This window comes from Eleginops maclovinus, chromosome 21 (genome assembly GCF_036324505.1).
Source record: "Eleginops maclovinus isolate JMC-PN-2008 ecotype Puerto Natales chromosome 21, JC_Emac_rtc_rv5, whole genome shotgun sequence".
Lineage (NCBI taxonomy): Eukaryota > Metazoa > Chordata > Actinopteri > Perciformes > Eleginopidae > Eleginops > Eleginops maclovinus.
In genome coordinates this window covers 2564005-2585087 of record NC_086369.1, presented here as the reverse complement: position 1 = coordinate 2585087, position 21083 = coordinate 2564005, and positions in this window count along the sequence as shown.

Below are 21083 nucleotides of genomic sequence, written 5' to 3'. Positions count from 1 at the left end.
GCATGATATGAATAAAAAAACACTCTCAGGCCCGAAGAAAGCTCCACAGCTTTTCTGGTGCCATTTATTCATTAGCGAACCTTCCTTCCTTTATGCCGTGTCAATATTTGCATATATCTGAAGTGCGAGGAAGAAAAGCAATCCAAGACGGAGATCTGAAGCCAAAAGCCTTGAACGGCATACAAGAGGAGGTTGTGAATTATCTCGTGAATGCTTAGCGTGTGTGTGGCTGAACTGAAGCTTGTTATGGAGGTTTCTTTCTTACATGTCTGATTTTATCAGAATCTCCTTTTTTCTGAGAGAATATGGATTATGCAGTACCTAGATATTCATACGTATCTTTCCCAACTCCCAAATATCCCACAAACAATTCACACCAGATCCCAAATCAAACTCAAAGTAAAGCACCCAGGGTTCCTGTGCTGTGTGTTGCACCTGACCCTCATCGCCTGCCATCCAGAAAGGTGTTGGTGTGTTATCGCCTGGCACGGTGGGCCTGCTGTGCCACCGCTCTCAGCCTCCGGGATTAAAGAGCCACAGCACTTCAGACACGACTCACTCATTGAATTCCCCAACTCACAGGGCCTCACTGCAGCACAGACCCGTGCTTCTACAGGAGGAGATGTTTCCCTAGATCTCTGTATGGTTCCCCTGAAAGAACATTTCTCTTACAGTGACAATAGGAAGCCACCATTAGTGACATGCCACACAGTTCAAAAATGGCCCTGCAGCCAATTACCCCTGCAACAACAACAGGAAGTAAACACAGCAACACACTTCTTTATTTTACTACTTTTTCTTCGTTTCTATCTCTGGTTTTAGCAATTAGCCAATGGACTCCCAAAGTCCCATTAAGTTTGCAACCAATTTGTAAATTGTATAAAGACTTTAAGTTCATGTTTGTTGAGCTGTGAACCTAGTAGGCCACCATCCATTCATGTATTTGCAATAGAAATGTTAATCTTAACCCACAGATCGGTTGTTTTCTCAGACTGAAAGCTAAATAGTAGATCTGATTGATCATAAAATCAGTTCAAATGAATTCTGTAGATGCACATTTTGAGAGGTGGTTTTTATTGGTCTTTTTTGGAAGTATTTTGATGAAAATGTTGTGGTCAGCGGAGCAGCTCAAGCTCCAATGCGTCGCTGCCATGTTTAATTGCTGTTCACGTTACACCAAGTGAGCCCCCCCCCCCCTCCCCCTATATCAGCCCTCAGCCAATTTACATCTTATTACGGCTATCTGTGCTGAGAACTAGTATCTCAAATAGGGAGAAAATTACTCTCCATTTCTGGGGGGAAACAGTGACTCGTTCTGTCCCTGTGTCAGCACCGTCTGTGAAGGTATTGTATAAAATCTGGCCGTGCATTATGTTCCATACTCTCACTCCCATTATTAAAACCCTAGTGTCATTTAACGTGCATAAATGGTTAGTTTGCACACTGGTCCTGCTTTCACCTACAGTACTGGTATATTAAGTGTTTAGATTAATAGACTATGTTTGGTCTGTGCTTGTGTGTTTGAGGAAAAGATGCTGAGATTATTGCTGTAAATTAATAATGCACTTGCTTGCTTGTCAAGTGTTCAACAATTATCTCTGTGCCTACTATTCTTATTATTCACACATCCCGCAGTGTTTGCATTGAAACAGCATTTAAAAAAGGTATAAATAAAAGAGATTTCCGTTCATAATTATTGTTTGAATCTAAAATAATCTCTTAAAAGCTTATAAAACAGCAGTCAGACTGTAGTGCCGTGCATTAATCTGCTGTATTTTGCTGTGCAATCGTTGGAGGTATTTGCTCTGGTTGTGTTGAGTCGAAATCTAAATGTGTGTTACTCTACAGCAGTATCTCTTCCGGTTTATTCTCAATAATCCACAGACTTTGATGTGAGCAGCGTAGGAACTACTTTCTCTCTACTTAACTACACCAGCCAGACATATCACTGCAAATAATTTGGATGAAATCTCCGACTATCTGCAACAAAACGATCTAGATTCATGAAGAGCCCTATAGGAAGAATATGCATTTTTGGATTTTAGGGTCCCTTTAAAAGATGATGCCAACACCCTGAGTGTGTGATACCTGTGTGTGAGATTACAATAATTCACTTAAATCTAGAAAGGCTTGGTTTTTAAATCATGCATCTGTGCATGAGGCGCTGTATTAATAAACTGGACTGAGATTCCTCTGATAGGAAACTTATTTTAGTTTTAAGCAGCCTGCATGTGGGAGGACAGCTCCTCTCCCTACGGATCCAACTTACCAGCAGTGAGTGACAAAGCCTGACTATTAAAGCAGCTCGAAATATTACCGGCATTCACAATCGATCCCCGGCCTGCACCGACTATAAAATAATGCATCGTAATGAGGGGTGGAGGCCTTTGATGAATGACAAAAAACACTCTCTAAGTGACATTGCAAAGTTGTCGGCTGTTTCCATTTATTCTCAATATCAGTTCTGGTATAAGATTCAATTTCCCTCCAACTCCGACTGTCAGTGACATCCCAATCAGTGGAGCTGACATTATTCCAGATGAACGTCATAAAAAACGGGCAAGGGTATTAAAGACGCTGTAATTGTTTCCGATAACATGATCATAAACATTAAAACATAAGCACATAGAGGGGGGTAATATGTCGCACAAAGCAGCATTTTTGCAGGTTTTGATGGTGTCATTAATTGTAATCATGTTTGGTGATTCATTTACATACACCACGCTCATAAACATTTATTTACTTGCATGTACGGTTGCATTTTATTTCAACCACGAGATGCATATTGTCCTCTGGGTTTGAATTTATAGGCGGCCGTTAGATTGCACGTGCTCCGTCTCTCATCTACATGTTCACACGCACACAGCGCTGAGATGGGATCCTCTGATTCAGCAAATCAAAGGCCTCTCCTCCTGTCCATATTATCAATGCTGCTGGAGGGCCGTGGAGGATGCCGGGGCACTGAGGCAGGGTGGGGGTGGGAAGAGCTGGCGGATCTGTGGGGGGCAGGGCAGGCAGGGCTGGAGCTGCAGATTATTCTGGAAATTGCCAGCTGCAGTGTCTGCAATCAGGATCAAACCGGTTCCGGGTGGGGGGAGGAGGAAGTCACTGTCGATTTTTGTCAAGCCAGCCTGTGCCTGTGTGTCTCCCGGCTGAGTGGGATGACATTCGCGAGGGCGATGCTGGAAATGTCCCACCACCTCATCCTCTCCTTAATAATTCATCCGCCTGCCTGCTCTCTCTGCAGGTCTGTGGCTGTAGCCGTGCTAGCCGCCTCTTAATGGAGCCAGTGATTACCAACACTGACATCTTAACATTTAAATAATACACAGGCACCAGGCCGGAGCTAAATCAATAGCACATAGAGAGCGTTAGAGGAGCACAGCACATCCAGCAGCCATCTTGCCTACAACACACAGCATGTAGATGCTAAACACATCCAGCGCGGCTTGCTCTGCACGCTACCTCCCCCGCCCTATCCCCAATGATACTATGGGGTCTTCTTTTTTCTCTCTCCTCCTTCGTCTTTTCTTTCTCGTTTCTTCCTCCTGCTCTCTGAGGACTGCAGGGCTCCTGAGGCGAGCAGTGCCCGGGGACAGACCCTGATTAAAACTGCCTGTTAATGACAAAGGCCCCAACGCTGCAGCTCACGCTCTAATCCTAATCTGTATGCATTCGCAGCAGCACACATTTCCTCCCTTGCTCAGTCCTCTGACACCAGAAAAACGGAAACGCAGAGGCAGCCATTTTGAAACAGCTGCATGGAGCTTCATGTAATGGAGGAGATCTGCACAGGACTCCAACGGGGACAAAACCGCTGCCACAAATCCTCTAGTGCTTGTCTAAAACTATGCCATGCTCTCCTTAGCTCTCAAGATCCATGTGTGTGAATGTGTTGAACACAAGGGGAAAAAAGGATGCACACTAATGCAAGGTGCATGACCCTGCAGCCTTAAGCTCAAAACCAAATAACCTGCAGCTGTATTAGCGCGATGCTAACCACCATTTGATTTTAGATAACACACAGGGGAAGCTTGAGAGCAAACGAGAAGCATCCCGTTCACCTGAAAGCGAGGCTAACAATTCAGGGGGAAGGTGAGCAGTTTATTTTAGAAGTGAGGTGGGGGGGGTGTCTGCATGTCTCCAGTGATGCAGGGGTGATTTCTTTCGGCAGGCCTGCGAGTGCCCCGAGGCGGGAGGGATAAGGGCTGTAGAGGAGAGGGGAAGAGAAGGAATCTGGCCTGGAGAGACTTTGCAACATGAGTGCGCTGCGGCCATTAAAAATATAACAAGAGACGGGTGTAACGGAGTATATTCAGCTGCAGAGAAACAGACCGCCGCGCCGTGTTGTGCACAACGGTGGTCGTTTGTATCTTCCTTTCACTGCAGGAGCTCGAATCAAAACAGAGAAATGGTGGAAATGACAATGAAAAAATCCAGTTTATCAGTTGTTGCTGCTGGTGTGTAAAAGCAGGACATCACGTCTGTGCAGAAACCACTTCCAGCGCGATAAGAGACAATGGAGTTTTCGAATGAACAGGGGGATTGGCTCAGTGCTGGAATTATGGATGCTGGGAAAGGATCTTGGGTGTGGGAAAGAAGAGAGAGGATTATGAATTTCAGCAAATCAGAGAAAAGCATGTGGAGAAATCTCAGTCGCTTTGTTTTTTCTCCTTCCATTCTTTCCTCCTTTCTCCCTCTTTAGTTTTCTCTCCCTCGCTCCTTTGTCTCTACATTGAGCTCCATCCCTCTCTTTGATTTACTGGATTTTACAAGAGTTTTTCTATTGGCGTCTGCCTACCTTCAGCGGTCATCCCATCCTAATTCTCTAAACTGCTTGTACATCTAAACTGCACAAGCTGCTCTTTCTCTCTGATTGCCGGAGCTGCAGTATTTATTCAACGTGTTAACTTTCCAGCTAAAAAATTCATGAATCTCTTCTTGAAGATGGAGAGTCACATTGTGGGACTGTTCTCATTCCCTCTTGCATCGTTGGCCTTAATTGAGTGATTTTTTTCAATCAGAATAACGAGCTTCATTTTATTTTTTGCCACTTAAGGCACTGAGATTAGAAGATTTAAGAAGTCTGGTAAATATTGAACTAGTTAAGATCATTTGGTACAGCAGACGTATTCAGAGAATGTATTTCGGCAAATATATCTTCAGCCTCTTTTACTCTTCACACAAACTGTTCACCTGCATGAAACCAAAGTCCAGTCAGACGTGGTTGGGTACTGCTTAGACTACAAACTCACTACAAACAGCGCAGATTTTACATTCATGTGCAAAAGTGAGCCTTAAAGTATTCTGGTAGGCGGATTAATTCTCCTTGGGACAAATCCAGGCTAGTCATTGCCCCCTGCTTCTTATATTGATGTTGAACTAAGCTAACTATCAGCTAAGCTAACTATCAGCGAAGCTCTCGGCTAAGCTATCATGTAAGCTAACTATCAGCTGAGCTAAAAATCAGCTACATTTAATATGAGATAAGCTATCAGCTAAGCTAACTATGAACTAACTATCAGCTAAGCTAACTATCAGCTAAGCTAACTATGAACTAACTATCAGCTAAGCTAACTATCAGCTAAGCTAACTATCAGCTAAGCTAACTATGAACTAACTATCAGCTAAGCTAACTATCAGCTAAGCTAACTATCAGCTAAGCTAACTATCAGCTAAGCGATCGAACAGATATGAGAGCTGTATTAATCTTCTTATTAAACTCTTGGCATGACAGCACATTAGCACATTTTCCAAAATGTCAAACTAGTTAATTGAAATGGAAACTCATCACAGCAGGGCATTTGTTTATTTATTTATTCCAGAACAACAAATCTTCGACTGACCTGTTGTTGGTATTTAATTGGAAAAGGGATCCGCACACAGTGCTATCGTGCTATCCAACAGGACACAGAGGTCCATCACACTCACAGGCCTCTCCGTTCTGTCCACTGATGAATAGGAGATGCCGCTTGTAATTACAGGGTGCTTTGCGAGGTGTGATTGCAGCACACAGATGGACAGCGAGAGCAAGGTTCAAGCTTCTTGATATTTTCCACAGAAATAAATATAACCAAGAGGTGTGCCTGCGGATCACAGAGCCGAGGTCGCTGCAGCAGCCACCTTTTGGCTCTGGAGACGCAAGGAAATTATTTAGTGATCAGAGAAGGCAGGCTAGAAAGGATGAGACAATCACAGACAAATTAAAGGGTAGAGCTTCTCTAATCCTGCAGCCTCTGTACGGCAATATGTGCAGTGTTGTGCAGATTGGTTTGGAGACAGAAAAGCTATTTTTATGGAGGTGGAGCACATATAAGGAGCACGGCATGTCCTGCTGCATTATTCTCTCAACTCAAATTAAGCTAATGGCTGTTCCTTCTCATCAAGGAAAGGACTCGCCTCCATTTTCCAACAAAGCTCGAGTGGATCTCATGTCCTCCTCCTCAACAGCAAACATCAAATATTGAACCAGATAATTTGATGTTTAAATTGCTGCAAACTTCTAGATGGAAACAGAAGACAAGCATTCATCCTGCCTCTTCACATGTGCAATTCAAATCAGTGGTGGCCATTCTCTCACCCTCAATGCGCAATCAGGGCTGAGGGCTGTGGAATAGTTTCGGCTGAAACCTGCCCATTTGAATATGAATAATACACAAGGTAGAGTGCATTATGATAATAGCCTTCAATTACACAAGAGATCTGCATATCTATCCTTTACTTCTCGAATGCCATGAAGAGGAGTCTGAGGACACTCGTCGGATCGTCATGTCTCTCCCGCCACTCAATCGATATCAATTAATTATCACCGCCACTTGTAAAGGATAAATGCTTTTTATCTATCACTTCACAAATCAATGGCATCAGGGTTGCCACGCTAACATTTCCCTCATCATCCGGCGAAATCAATTGAGTCGCAGCGGACAATTTACATTGAAGATGCACGATGAAGGGGAGTCAATATTATTATCAGCGAGAGTGAAGGGGAGTGTGATATCTGTGACGGAGAACTCAAGAAGAGGCTTTAACACCAACAACTCTCACTGCAGATCAAAAACGCAGTGACCTGCATTGATTGTAACCGAGTCGCTGCGTGAGCTGTACATGACGGCTAATGTAACTCTTAGACTTTCTCAGGATGAACATCTGACAGCATGTCAAGTCAGAGGTTAATCTTTACACACTGGCCATGTTTGGGCTGTCACGCGGCGGTTGTAGCTCATGCCCGGTGTGGAGCTCCCTGCAGATCTGTGACCATGTGACCGGGAACACGGTGACCTGCTGAGGATGGAGCGTGACCCCGGGGTCAGGGTGTGCGGGGCGGGTGTGACAGCCGACGCCTCTCCTTGATGCTATACTGCTGACCTCTGACATTTAGTTTGAAAGCTTGGCTTCAGAGTAGCTGCATAAATCTTTATCTCCCAACGTTCGCTCTTACATACAGTATAGGCTTTGCAGGGACTTTGAATAAGGGCGTATCGTCCCTGTTGAATCAGTCAAACAGAAATGACCTTATCGCCCTCTGAAGGCAACAACTAAACATATTTAAAATGTCACCTAGATATAACCGGTGGTGGGAAATTGCAATACAACATGCTGCAAAGGAAAAGTAATGCTTTAAAAAGTAAAAGGACAGCTGTATTATCCGCAAACTGTACTTAAAAATAGTGACTTCTTAATACTGCTTCTTAACCAAGAGGATGGCTCCACTTGTTCAATCTGATGCATTGCACTATATTCCATGTCCAAAAGTTGTTCTCCTTGCTTTGAATGTCAAGAGCACCGTTGCTTCCTCTTGTTTCCCACAGAACACATTTAGGTCCCTTTGCTTATTTGCTTAATTTGGACGGAATAGATTGTTCACAATGGTCTAATTACCATGATTATACATGTTTCTATGGAAACCCACGAGTCCAGTTTTTGATTTCTTATTTTTCTACCTCCTCTTCAGATTTAATTGTTGTGATGCGAAGATAAGAAATGGCTGTTGGCATTTCCAACTAGCCGGCAATTGGCTTTTAACAGCTCCATCGCAGTTTCACTTTGAGTCGGCCACAGCCTCGTTCAGTAAACACTGTAACACCCACACACCTGTGAGGAAACACTGGAGGATTGTTCCTGCAGTGGGAGGGATGTAAATCTAAGTATTGTTTATTTCTAGGCACCTGGATCCACACAGAAAACGGAGAAATCAGAGAGGATTTATTCAATATAAATCATTTAATAGGCGCCTTTATTTCTTATACAAATGTTCCCTGTTTGGGTCTGACGCCTCTGTCAACATGCAGGAAATAATGAAACATTAATAGAGCAAACTATGTTCCCAATTACCGCACTTTTTATTGAAATGGCCAAAAAAAGTCACTCAAATTGAAAATATATCTCTCATTCTCCACAATAATTGCTTGTGTTCCTCAACTTTGTTAGAAAGTAATCACGGCCTGTGGCTCCCAGGCGAGCGGCTTCCTTCACAGGACTTTGTGTCGCTGATTTTTCTGCCTGCAGGTCCACAGAGTAAACGCCTCAGATCCACACGCCTAACGCAACAGGTCTCAATCCGTCATGGTGGCTGTAGCTTGGACCTGGACACATCCCTCGCTATTAAACCGCTATTGATCCTTTAATTGCACAATAATGGTCATATTTCCCATGATAGATGACACTGTAAAACAGCAAAGATTGGAAACAATAAAGGAGAGGAGAAAGGAGATGACAGCAGGAAAGTTGGAGGAGGCATGTGCAGTATAATAATGTGTGACCTTGCAGATTACTGATTTATCCGACTTTCTGGCAGTTGAGTATTAATTTTAATGTGGCATTAAATTAGAGGAAATAACCATATGTCAGGATGTTTTGATTAGAGCTTGGCAACTTGTGAAATTGAAGGGGATTTAGCATGATGTTACACACATGCCAGCAGTGAAGAAATGTAAATCAGTATTTTAACTTCTGCGCCTGGGTACATTTATTAGGAGCCTGCACATTTACCTTTCCTGCTTTTTCACATTTAATTCACTATAATTCAAGGAAAGACATGTCCTTTTACTCCACCACATCTACAGATTATATTTCGTGCTCATTTTCAGGTTCATAGTAGTATTTAGTGTCTCTACTGGGACATGTCTCCATGCTTCAATGTTCAAAAAGCTCTTTATTTTTCTCATACTGCCTGTGCTGCAGCTCCTCTTTTCACCCTCCGTCTGAAACCAGAGTCTGCTCTGTCTGTTTGGTTGGCTGGTTGGCTCTGTTGTGATTGGTTGACTGCTTAGAGATAGATTTGAGCCTTTGCAGACCATTTGCATGCACAAAAACAATATAACACACTACAGGAAAGGAGAACCCCCAAAAAAGCCAGAAAAGGCCTCTTTAAAATCAGCTCCACCTCCACCATTTTCAGAAAAAAAACATCATTTATTTTTCTTTATTTCATTATTTTTTAAGATATTATGAGTTATTCTTTTCCCAATTGAATTGTTTCTTAATGTTTGGGGTTGAAGGGAATGGAGGGATGTGGGAGAGCTATTTCTGAAAGGAAAAAATTTAAAATGGAGGGAAAAACACTTTTAATTGTCCTTCAATAAATAAAAAAAACATCCACAGCAATGAGTACATCGGGTACATAACTCTTCAAATATGTTTGTATTTTTTACACACACACACACACACACACACACACACACACACACACACACACACACACACACACACACCGTGCAGCATATTGCATTGTGCAACATTCAAAGTGAACTGTTGCCTGGAGAGATGTGAAAGTATCTGAATGTCACAGAGGGTAGTGTTGTTGTGCGCCTCATGGAAAGCGTGTTATATAACTCCTCTGTGCTCGCTGTGTCCTGGGCTCTGAATCGGAACGTGCTGCACATCCCTTCTCTGGTGCAAAGCTTTCACGAGTGTGTGGCTTCCTGTGAGCACCTATCTGTGCAGCGAAGGTGACTGAGTAGTGAAATGTTAGCCTCTGTTATTTATCTGTCTCCCCGCACTGAGCTATTTTCTGCTCTCCCTCTGCAGCACGGCCCTCGCTTGGGCTCCTAGCTCTAATTCTGCAGCACTCGCTGACGTCCTTCATGTGACCTTGGCACGCCGCGATGCCCCCTGTCGCCATGCTGCTGTAGCCTCTCTGTGCCCCCTGTGGCTCTCCAACACACAGACACACACATATTGCCATCCTGCTAATCAATAGTGCATCGGGCTCCTATCACGTGGAGGGGGCCTCTGGGGAAAAATCATTGGATTTGCAGCGACCGGTCACGTGTGTGTATGACTGCCTGTGTGTGTTCTCAGTAATAAGCAGGGTGCATAGGCTAAAAGCGTTATTTCAGTGATGACCTGTTGGTCGCCCCACGGTGCTGAGTGTGTGCATGTGGGATGCTTGATGATATGGATGCTCTGCGGTGTGTGTTAGCGATGTGTAGGCTCCTGCACCTTCTCTATAGAGGTTACACTTGTATCATAATCCTCCCCCTCCACCTCGCTGTGCCCTGCTGCTCAACACTTAGCACTCCTGTGTTTCTACCTACCTTAAATGATAGAGGAAAACCAGCTTTTCTTCCTGTGACTCAATATGTAGCATTATTTCTGGCTCTGTGAAATTAACCCCTGCTCAAACTGCAAGGCCTCTGAGCTTGCAATCAAAAGGGGCATCATTATTATTTTACAGGTCAGTGCTTTAAAATGCATGTCATCTGTTAAAGCATGTTTTATGTAACCCTACTTTAGATACACCATGTTTCGCAGAGCACTAAAACGCGTTAGATTAATATAAGATTACACTTTTGAGACCTGCGTCTGCATAAAAGGCTGACCAGTGAGATAGAAGAGTGCGTGGCATTGGGCTCTATCTCTACCGCTCCGTTTCCACTCATCTGTCCCCAGGGCCAGAGTCAGAGCGGCGGGATCAAAAGTAAAATCAGAGCGCAGAGATGTATCCAATCGTGTCAGTCGGAGAGGTCTCTCCCTCTACTGTAGTCTGCCAGCGTCCGGGGCTGAGGGCACTGATCTCTATCAACGAGGATAAATTCAGTCAAGCCTCTAAAATGTGTGGCGGTGGACCTCAAGTGATTTAAATCATTAAAATGAGGCCAGCTGCATCGTGCAGTCGGAGCACACGGGAGGAGGGAGGGAGAGGGGGCATCATCCAGGAGGCTGGTACAGAGAGAAGAGTGCCATCATCTGGCTCCTGCTGATACATCCATCCCACTGCAGAGCGAGGAGGAGGATTCAGTTTGAGGATTAAAGATAAGGGTGAGAGTCTGATACACATCTGAAAGGAACAATATGTACCTGCATGATGTATGTGCACAGAGAAAGAACAGGTGGAGGTGTTGTCGCGCAAGGCCCAGTTCTAGGTAATCTGTGTAACAGCACGATTATTGGTGCAGACTGAGAGTAGAATGTGTGTGTTCAGGAGCCTGACAGCATCTTAAAGACGAACCAGCAGCTTTTACCAGAGACGGACAACAATCAACCACTCCATCTCGCAAATAGCAGAGCAGCGTCTCCTGCAATCATTATCCAGGCCTGCGAGGGGGAGAGTGTGTGTGCCTTGTATAATTGTAGGGTGACTCCCATATGTTTGCGTTCATTGTAAAAAAAAAAAGGCTGTGACGTGTTGATTTACCTTTCAGCGTGTAATTGAAAAAGAAAATCGCTACTAGTCACTACTCGCTGTCTACAGGGGGAAAAAGTGCTATTTGAGGTGAAGTGAAGCGAGTGGCTTTAGTGCTAGACTCAGCTTTCTCTGGCGGTGTGCTGCCAGTCCACAAACGTCTACAGATTCAAACTTTTAAACAGTTTGGTGAAATGCAAAACAACTCCAGTGCTCTCTTTTTAAACATGTTTTCTATCCCTCACACACTATGAATAGCACACAATGTTCCCGAGCAGAGAAAACTGTTGATCACATCTTTGGTCTTCATGAAATCCCTGCTAAACTTGATTGTGCCGCTAACGACGGGAGAAAGACAAACAGGTGGAATTATCTGTGACACTGAGCAGACAGCGAGAACACACAGAAGCATCTCCAGTCAATCAGCATCGCGCCGTCCCGAGCATAAACACACCTATTACACATGCCGAGCGGTGTCAGTGTAAACAATGCCCAACAATACACTCTGCATTCCTAGCTGCAGCAGCTCCTGTGATTGGCCGGATCGATCGTCGGAGGCATTTGATGTTATAGGAGGGGAGGCGAGGCATATTGATTGGAGGATAATCAGAGTCAAGCCGGCTTGGTCCTCTTCAATAATTCAAAGGAGGGATTTGGGGTGAGATTCCCTCAGATCGGAGGTGTGATGTACATTTCATTGCCTGAGAGTTTGGGGAGCTGCAAGGGAACGGGGAGGGTGTGTGGAGTTAAGGTGGGGCGATGGAGGTCACGTGGAGACATCTTTTAAACCAATCGCTACAAAAAGTGAACTGTCCTCTATGGAAAATCCTGTAAATAATGGATATGTGACATGCATGTGTGTGAGTGCTCGTGTTCGCAGACTTAATGCACCTATTTCCCACTTTGAGGCTTTTTGCAGCATTCCTGAGGCAGAATGTATAGCAAACTGTGTTTACCTCACCCAGAGGACCTTACACTGCAATCCAGCCATTGATTTTCCTCTAACACCTTCAGCTGTGTGTGTGTGTGTGTGTGTGTGTGTGTGTGTGTGTGTGTGTGTGTGTGTGTGTGTGTGTGTGTGTGTGTGTGTGTGTGTGTGTGTGTGTGTGTGTGTGTGTGTGTGTGTGTGTGTGTGTGTGTGTGTGTGTGTGTGTGTGTGTGTGTGTGTGTGTGTGGGGTGTGTGTGTGTGTGTGTGTGTGTGTGTGTGAGAGTGTGAGTGAGTGTGAGACTAAGCCAGTTCTACCGGGCGTGACAGCGCTGTGAAAAACAGAACAGGCAGGAACGTTTTCCCTCCTTTATTCCTGTCTTCACTGCATATGCATTCAATCATGGAGCTTCAGATCAGAGCGCACGTTCAGTCAAATTAACTTGTGTTACACCGAAGCAGGGTGAGACTCTTTATTTAGAACGGAGCTGTGGTTATACTGTGTAGTGCTTTAAAGGATGACTTCCCTTCTTTGTGTACCGTAGTGTTTTTATGGCTGCTCTCTGGACAATAACACATCACATACTTCACACTGCCACGAATTCCCTGCTCATGTCAAAATAAATGCAAAACCAGATTCAGAAGGCTGCTAAAAAAATACAAAATAAATTCAAATATCTCAAAGTGAGATGATTAGACTAATATGTCTACACCACACTTCCTAAACCCCTAATAAAAATGTGGTGAAATCAGACTTTCAATATAAAATTCCAGCTTTTATTCTTTTCTAACGCTGGCATTTTTTTTTTAACGATTGAAAAGCAAAATAATATTGCATTATTTGTTTTATTTAGGCTCTACATTTTGCCTGTATTCCTTTAAAAGAGACTGCTTATTGTAAGTCAATTTAAACACTACATGGCTTCAATCAAATTACACATATATGTCTCAGTACATCAAATTATAAGCAAGGTAAATTCAACAGTGTGAACCATTTATACACAACTGCTATGAATCACACAAAAAAAGGCATTTAGACATGCTGTAAAAACTGCAGATTGCTAAGCGTATAACAATGCAACATATACAGGAACGTGTGATTTAATTGTGTTTACAAGGAGAGGATTGTGGGAGTTGTGTGAAAAATTCCCCGCCAACAATCTCCGTAAAGCACAGGCATGACTTATATTATTTTCAAAAATGCATCGCGCCTGTTTGCACCGTATACAAAGTTGTGAACCGCCCTCTGAGGAGATTCTGAGCCCTGGGACTTTTATCATATTGAAATCATCCCACTATCTGCTCTGAAATCTCTTCTACAATCCAAGCTCCAGGTGCTTCCCGTGGTGAAGACCTGCAGCGGCTTTTCTGTCTCCATATCCTCCACCAGCGTGACCCGTGCTGTGGATGTATGTGGCGGCAGTCATACGTGTCTGGAATCGGCGAAAGGTCACGCAGGGGGGGTGGGCCTCCCTCCACAACGTGTTGTTTTCTCCCTGCCGCTTATCTCCTAATCACTGCAATTACTATGGCAACACTGGTTTGTTTGTTTGCTGTTTGGTGCATTAGTGTGTTTGTATCCCGCTGACCGGTGCGGACGTGTCGGGCCGGCGTCTGGGGAGGAACGCTGCGGTGAGAGGCTGCCGATAGAGGAAGGCCAGGATTATCATCTTCAGGTCTGTGTAAATCCTCAGCATATGGCTCAGAATGAAGACATAACTGCAAGTCATGTCAGTTTTAAAACCACGCCCTATACACCGAAGATGCTCCCCGTCTAAATCCCTTATTGTTCTCCTTGTGTTCATTTTCCCAGCCTTGTGATATCTCCTTCCTCCACCCTTGTCTCGCTCAGCCTTCGACACCATTTCCACACTCCACTGCACTATTTGAGCAAAAGGAGAGTGAGCGTGTAGACAAACGTGCTCTCCCGTGCTCTGTGTCACTTCCTACATGGAACCACATCTCCACACACACTCTAATTATCCCATCTGATGAGAAACGGGGCTCCTCTGCTGCTGCTGCTGCAGCCCTGAGCAGGTAGATGCTAGGCTTTCTCCCCCACTCATCATTACTGCAGGAGATACCAAGGCTAATTATAGTCCTGTGCTGCTGAAACAGAGACAGACCTTGGTAGCAGGGTGACTGGGGGGGGGGGGGGGGAGGCATTGCTGCAGAAGAAGGATATGGAAGAGAGGGGATTTACAAAAGCATCAGACTGTCGAACGCATCATGAACTCATAGTCGTAGACGTCTCTTTATTTTTTACCATTTCAAACGAACACAAATCTCAGTTTGTGTTTATTATATTTTCTTGGAATTTGTTCTTATAATCTTCACTTATTTGTTCCTGTTTTTTCCACTTATTTCCAAAATTGTGCATTTCTCTAAAACAGCATCCAGAGCTCATTACTTTTCAAGGTAGAAGAGGTGGTGCCAATATTAGCTTTAGCATTTCTCTCCTCCAACCTACACAGTGCAAAGCTCCTCTGTTTGATTCCGCTTGACCTTGATCGGAAAACTGTAGGTGAGCTACACACACACACACACACACACACACACACACACACACACACATACACACAATGAGATATACTGCATGTGTGTACATCCTCTCTGACCCAGCATGTCCTCTTTCCATCATCCTCATTTTTTTCCCCCTGCCATCCCTGTAATGGCTCTCTGCGCTGCCTCTGTGGGTTTATGCAGCATCATTCACAGACATCACCTCCTCGTCCTCTCCGTCTTTTGAAGTCCTCGCTCCTCGTATATCCTCCTGAAGAGCTGAGAGCCGAGCAGCCACACAGACAAAGGCAGGCCTGAGTTAATTACCTATCATTTAGAGCAGATGGCTGCAGATGATATGTAAATGCTTGTGCGTGAGTATGCATTGTGTCGTCCCCTGCATGTGTGTGTTCATTTAATTATTAATATGGATGCATGTGTGTGTGTGTGTGTGTGTGTGTGTGTGTGTGTGTGTGTGTGTGTGTGTGTGTGTGTTGTCTTATGCACTTAAAGAAAAAACACACACATGAAGGGAGACTCGTGCAGAGGGATTTAGAATTTAAATTGTGACATGCATTGTTTTATTCCACCCAGATAAAAATGTAAATGACTCAGACCATAATTATGGGTTGCAATTTTTCCGCAATTACTCCCAGCCTCCTTCAGGCAGCCGGCGTATTCATTCAAGTGTATGTCTAACAATCTGTGTCTTCATCTTTAAATTAAAACACTGTGTTGTACATTTACTTTAATTATCCCAGCTCCATATTGTGATCGTTTTTACATAACGGATAAAAGATGAGAGTTGTTTTTTTTAGGAAGTGCTCGTTTTAAATTCTTACGCTCTGAGGCTGCAGAGAGTTGTATCTAGGCCAAAGTAAGTCAGTTGAGACATTTTTGTTTGCCAGCCTCTGAGAATCCTCTCCTTTTTGTTCAGCTTCTGTTTCTTAGCATGAAGCAGGGGAATCAATGATGAATGTGCAACGAAACAGAGATATAGGTTACAGTGCACTCCATGACACAGGAAGAAATGTAACCACAGAGGCAGGGCCGGACGGTGGGGGAGGGCGGGTGAGGCTACAGGGGGGGTTAGCAGTCAGATCAATAGTACTGCTAGAAAGACCTGTCCGTCTCTGACTTCACGCTGTATATTAAGCCTCGTCCGTGCCAACGTTTTCTCAGCAGCGAGTGTGTGAAGTACAGTGTATATGCTCGCTATAATGCTCCCCTTTGTGCTCTGTGCTGCGGCTGCTGTAACGTGTGTGAAATAATCTGTGTGTGTTTATTCTCCAGCAACACGCCCAGCAGGAGTCTGTGAAGGCAGTCAGCGTGTGCGACTGTAAGTTTGCAATGCCGCAGATGGAGACCCACTAATTTACTCATTATGGAGATTTAATATGAGAGAATGCTGCTGCACTGATCCCATGTTACCCATACACTGCATCGCCATTCACTTCAATTGGAGCTTGATTCATATTCACATCCATCCTGCCTTCTGCTACTTCATTTATCCAGCCGTAAACGCTCCAGAAATTAAATAAAGAAGATTCTATTTGCACAGATATTTTTTTTTATGTGCAGGCATGACACGATCAGCAGCAGCAAACGGAGTCAATTCATGTGATGGTTAGTCGCCGATTGGCTTCCTGGTGAGCAAAGCTCTTTCACCGCTCTGACAAGTTAACGCTGCTTCAGGCCTTTGATGGCATGATGGCAAATAGACCAATTGAGCTTCATACATGTTGAGAGCCATTTATTAATCCAGCCAGTCTTCACATACTGCCCTCTACTTGCCCTTGCCCTCCTTAAATTAAATCTGAGTATATCTTTACAGAAGAATACGCAGAAATAGTGTGTAAATCTATTTAACGCACACTGAGTAATACAGTTATTCTTACATTAGCGTTGGAAATCAGCTACTAATGTCCTACAGTTTGCAGGGGAAATCTCCTCCAATTAAAGTACAGTTTATAAAATGTGCATTTTCTGTATGACATTCATTCTATTGAATTTACAGGCATTGAATCAGCCTGGTCTCTGCTCAAATCAGTGTGTGGCTGCGAGAAAATGGACCCGAGCATCGCTGAGCTTTATGTTACAACAACGAGGCCCTCTACTGGCAACAGGGGTCTCTGCAGCACTATTTAGCACTATAACATGATGAATACACCCAGGATTTCCTCTGTTAGTCTTTCAGAGCTAGTCCTTTTTAGTCTCGGTTGTTGTTATAGTGCAGCCTTTTCAGTATTAGATCTGTTTTGGTCCACCATGGATGCAGAGAAAACACCTTGAAGCCCAGATAGCATCATCGCTAATCAGAGTAATCTGCTCCAAAGTAACCACCAGGCTATCAGTTACCAGGCTCACACTCCCATACATTGGAGACTGACTGATTCCTCTTTCTCCCTCACAGTCTCCCTCTCATCCCCCCCAGAGGAAAGTGTGCGCCCCTTTGATCTGGTTCTTGCCCCCGGTCTATCTCTCTCCTGGAGCAGACATACCATTACACTCACTTTGTGTCCAGATACACTTGTCATTCAATGGTGAGCTCAGATCCCAGGGAATCAAAGGTGCGGGTGATGCCTCCAGAACCGGCATTAATATGCATGAGAGCTGGAGCGGCCCCGTGATGTAATTGCGGTAGCTGCGAAGGTCAGTGCTTTTCGCCCAGCCTGTGCACAATATCAAAGGGAAGATGTACACACAGCACTTAGGTTTCTCTACAGTAATCTCCATGCATATTGAAGGCGGAGGATGAGTCTGCTGATAGGTAAATCGACTCAAATCTGCTTTCTTTTATTAATTGTGTTATCGGCAAACTTTTTATGCTCTCAGGACTCTCGCTCTCTCATGTTCCCTCTTTGGACACACATCACAGCCTGCCTTTCATCCAGGGAGTAGAGCTGTTTACAAGCCCCCCCCCCCCCCCCTCCCAATGTGGTCCCATTCTCAAGGCCTTGCTGGAGTATAATGCACCTTTCCCTTTATTCATGTTCCAGCTCCGTCCCTGATCTGGCCCGAAGGATTCTACCGCATATCAAAGCATCCAAATATTTAATGAGAATCACCGAGAAAAAGAACCTGTTTCTTGAATATAGATCCCGTGAAACATAATACAACTTACAGGAGACTTCCAACATGTGTGCCTTTGTGGTGACTGATGCATCCTGAGGTTCAGATATTCTCTCTGTATTGTTTCCTGGTTGTTTTGGGTCCTGTGGATCCCTCACTGGTGCCGCTGATTGATAGAACCAGGACAGAGAACAACTTCCTGCACACAGCTCCTGATCTCAGACCCAGTTCTGTCACTACACAAGGATCTACGTTAAATAACAATATGTTTTACAGTATTTAACAAAGAATCAGAGTTGTCCTTGGGGTGTTCAGAGTGTTTTCAGACGGATTTAGGGAAATGAAATGTCAGTCAGTCGCATAATCTCAACAGGCCAAATCTTCACTGGGTGACCATCATGTAGAACATTTTAAGACGCACAGCTTTGGTTGGATGTTAACTTTTTCTTGCATATACGTAAATCCTTGTCACATCAGTGTTGAACAGCCATGCTAGCGGCTTTCTGAGGCTCTTCTGATGGTAACCATGTAAATGTTTAGGAGGTTCATTATTTTATTAGACATGCTATCATCGCGGGTAGCATGCTGATTAGCACCAATTACGACATTGCCCTACCAGGCTAAAAAAAATAAGCCACAATCTGACCCTCGCAGTGCCAGATGGCTCCAGTTCTTGAAAGCGCTTAAGCATCCTTTTTTTTGACCTGGTGATGGCGCTATACGAAAAGCTCTTCGTGTTCTTGAATAGAAAAGTCAGGAGAGGGATTTATCCTCTGGGGACGATGAAGGTCAGTTTGAAATTGCAATCCATGTCATAGTCGTTGTGGACAAAAGGTCTGGACTAATCGTGACCCTCAACGTGCCAAATGGCTTTAAGATAAGAGGTTCTGAGAGGAAATAGGTTGCCAGTTCTGTGGGAATCCCCCCTGAATTAGCAGCATAAAGGGATACTTCCTGTACAGTAGCAACTAAGAAGATTTCCATGAGCCTCTGTCAATGCTAATAACCACAATGGTCTCACAGAAAGCTCCCCCAGGGCTGTTTGACCATGCAGGCAACGGGAGGGGATGCTGTTCAGAGAGGAGGGGGTCGGTGGGGTTTGAGCCGATGCCTCTCAGACTGTCTCAACTCATTTAGCTCTCCGACGCTCGGCCGATCCATCCCTCTCATGTAGGAATAAGGTTCATCATAACCCCGCTGTGTGTGGAGATGGGGGAGAGCACAGAGGCGAGGGATGGGTGAGCGGGCAGCGAGGCCGGAAGACAAAAATATAGACAGACACGCAGGCAGATATTCAGAGGCTGGCCTAGGGGGTCTCGGGGCCTTCTGGGCATGCCCCGGTGCTGACATCAGCAGAGGCACCAGGAGCCACAAAGGGGGGGCGAGGGGAAGGGAAGAAGGGAGGGGCTGGAGAAGATGGAGGGGGAGGGGGTAAGGATGGGGGGTACAACACTTGTAATCGGATCATTGGCTACAGTGGGTTGAGTCGATGTGATCAATAGAAACTGCACATGCAGCAGAGAACCTTTAATGGCCCTTAATCTCCATCAGGCCTGAACAGGAGGGTGGAAGAGGAAGTCACAGGAGCAGCCTGCATCACATTACACACTGCACTTACATCCTCTCACACACACACACACACACACACACACACACACACACACACACACACACACACACACACACATAGGATAGACCGGTGACTCCAGGCCTCAGGAGCCAGCATGTCATATTTCTTCCCTATGTCTGCACCTTTTCATTTCATTTCAAATGCATTACATTTCAGACCTTTCCATTCGTCGCTACCCCCTGCGATGCAAAGCCTTGACTGGAACACACCGGGCCGGCACAGAGGACGTGTTCCAACCTCTGAATTTAATAAGCAGCCTGACCACAGCGAGGGTGTCTCCTCACATCATCTGGAAGAGGTTGCAGTCCAGTTATAGAGCAAAAATATAGTGCGAGAGCTCTGTGTGCTTTCTCTGCTATCCTTATATTTTACTCATCACTCCATAGATTGAAGATTCATATTTATGAGTCCCTGAACCCCTGATACACATACAGATAGCAATGAGTGAGTAAAAACACAGCAGCAGTCCTCTCAATCTCACTTTGACTCTTTCTTTTTCTCTATTCTTCCTTTCACTTGACCATGAATTAGAGAGTGGACTGTCTGAAACCTCAGGGCACAACTAAAATGAATGACTGTGGCCCAGATATGCTCAGTTGATTTTAAATAAGAGACCTTTGGAATCTTTTCTTGGTGCTTCTTTCTTTGTTATTTTTTTCTTTTCCATTAGCCTTACAGACCAGTATATTTTAAAGCATCACAAACTGGGATTGATGAAGCTGTTCTGATCTCTGAAGGACGGCAGGAAATGCATGTATCTCCACATCAGCCGGGCACCGAGACATATCCACTTACAGTGTATTAGCGATGCACGGGGAAAAGGGTTTTCTTACCCAGGAGTTGCATCAACACGGTGCCGTTGATTTGATTGATGCTTCTTGTTGCCAGGAAACATTTGAACAGATTAATGACCCGAGCCTTGAATTATTCCATGCTACTTTGTACACTTTCTATGCATTACATAAACATTTCATTTGTCTATCAGAGTTGTGAAGAGTGCTCTTACAGACGGCTGAATAACACTGCATTAGTTATTCCTATAAATCTATTGGCTGAAGGTCTTAGAGAGTGAGCTGGCTCAGATTTAAAGTATCTTTTAAAACTGTTATTGGCTGTTTACATGCTATTCAAATATATGTAACTATGCTGTTTAAGTATCAAAAAATAAGGGAATATGTCCCACAGGTAGGCCTACTCCTCATGGTCCAGGCCGGTTTGTCATACAAACATGTATCTGAGACAGAACATCAATAAGGGACACCACACTGATCCTATGTGCTGTCATCTTGGCTCGGGTTTGAGACTGAGTTGTGTGGGGGTTTGAGAGGAG